The following is a 2,237-nucleotide window of genomic DNA, read 5'->3' on the forward strand; positions in this document are numbered from 1 at the left end:
CTTTTAAGGTTAGTACTTTGTTAACATACAGGTGCGTTTCTGTAAGGCATATCATGTCTGCTTTATACTTCTTGAGTTGGGTCATAACCAATGATCTTTTTATCTTGTCATTAATCCCTCGCACATTCCCAGTGGTGCAAGTAAAAAAAAATTCTTATATGTACTGTGTGCGCGCACCCCCAAAAATGGGTGTTGCCAAATGCCACATGGGGCGTGGCCAATGGAAATGGAGGTGTGATACACATATGGGGGGCCAGATACACATGACCCCAATAGTATGCAAAACAGAGAAAAGAAAGAAGACTCTTTTGTGGGTGCACTCTTGAGATTGTCAAAAAGACAGAAATATTGAAAAATTAATATCAAAATCTGTATTAAAATTGATTGTATTTTATTGAATTCTTAAAAAAAAAAATGTAAATATTTAGGTGTATTCACAACAATTACATGCATAAACATTAAACAACAAGTGTGCGATATCTGTACAGTCCTGACAGGATTGGTCTCCTCACAACAATTACATGCATAAACATTAAACAACAAGTGTGCGATATCTGTACTGACAGGAGTGGTCTCCTTATTAGCAAAATTTGAAGGATAATTCCATGTTTGTGAAACCAAACATCAGGGCATTGATAATGAGAGCCCAAAATAGGGGAATAGACTCACGGGTTTGCTTCCACAAAAACCATATACAAAATAATGCACGTGTAAATTTACACCGATATTCTAAACCGCCTGCAAGGCACAAAACACCTTAATTGAGCCACAAGTTATTAAGTCATGACATAACTAGTCATCACAAATATAAGTATAGATGGATAAGTAGAAAAAGAGTGACTCTGCTGTCAGTGTTAGGCACTCGGCATGCCAATCACATCTGAGCTCTACTACACTGGGTCTTCCTAGGGGGTCTCCCACCAAAGTACTGACCCAGCCGAACACTGATTAGCTTCCAAGATCAAATGGATTCGGGTGTTTCCAGTGTGGTATGGTAGTAGAAATTAGCTAATGAACTTGCTAATCTGGGATCACTGATGAGAGTTCACGAAAATTAAGAGAAAAAGAGGTAAAAAACAGTGAATTGCAAAGCAGGCATAGAAAAGAGATGATAGGTGGATCTGCTGCCAGTGTTAGATAAAGGTAAGAATCTACCTTTGAATCACTGGTGAGAGTCCAGAAATAATAGTAGAGAAATAATTCAACAGGTGAAGTAATGGGCAAGCCCTCTAAATTGATATTCGAAAAAGTTATTTACATAACCAATTAATTCTACATCTGTGTATATCAAAGAGAATCTCGCTGGTGATAATATCAAGGTGCCTGTCACAAATGTTCAAGAAAATAGAAAGAAGAAAGGAGGAGCCTTCGGCACTTTAAGACTTTTTCCACAGTGTGCACTGGCTCCTCCCTCTATGCCCCTCCTCCAGACCTCAGTATAGGAACTGTGCCCGAGGAGACGGACAAACTTCGAGCTCACAGACCCTCAACCATGCCGCACAACATGGCATACAACTCAAACACATGCCAACGAGTATGAATAACTTTACAGCAACTGCTGAACAACAACTTAACACGTGATAACTTGTGCAAGAAGAAAAGATAATATGCAGGAAAAAGGAGCACTGGTCAAGCGCCCAGCATCCTCTACGGACTACGAGAAAAGAATTTACCGGTAGGTATATAAAATCCTATTTTCTCTAACGTCCTAGAGGATGCTGGGGTCCAATTAGTACCATGGGGATGTACCAAAGCTCCCAGAACGGGAGGGAGAGCGTGGAGGCTCCTGCAGAACTGATTGACTGAACTTCTCCCTCAACCTATCCTGCCTTGAATCCTATACACTCTCTCATCCAGAATGGATTAAGATCCCCACGGAACATTTGGCTATCAACCCATTATCTACAGTCACACCACACTGGACATGCCCGATCTCATCTGATCTTGGAAGCCAAGCAGTGCTGGCTGGTTCAGTACCAGAGAGGGAGACCCTCTGGGAATACCTGATACTGTAGGAATACAGGGCAGTTCAATCACTCAACCCACATTGGAAAGCAGAAGTGTACTTTTCTTTCATCTAGACCAGACCCCCCACTTTCTCATTGCCCATTTGATGGCAACAGATGGGCAAAAGCAGAAGTGACTGGTCTACACTAATTCTCTTGACTCTTTTTGGGACCCAATCTCTAATAGAAACAATTCAATAGATGAATAGATCTGCAATTTACGCCCACACC

General features: G+C 41.2%; 2 pseudogenes; one reads left to right on the forward strand and one right to left on the reverse strand.

Moving 5' to 3' along the window:
* Nucleotides 1–884: 884 nt before the first annotated feature.
* Nucleotides 885–1,003, reverse strand: LOC134912463 (5S ribosomal RNA; annotated as a pseudogene).
* An 897-nt stretch (nucleotides 1,004–1,900) lies between these two features.
* On the forward strand, nucleotides 1,901–2,018 carry LOC134912978 (5S ribosomal RNA; annotated as a pseudogene).
* Nucleotides 2,019–2,237: the final 219 nt, after the last annotated feature.

The sequence above is a fragment of the Pseudophryne corroboree genome, chromosome 4 (assembly GCF_028390025.1).
Source record: "Pseudophryne corroboree isolate aPseCor3 chromosome 4, aPseCor3.hap2, whole genome shotgun sequence".
NCBI lineage: Eukaryota > Metazoa > Chordata > Amphibia > Anura > Myobatrachidae > Pseudophryne > Pseudophryne corroboree.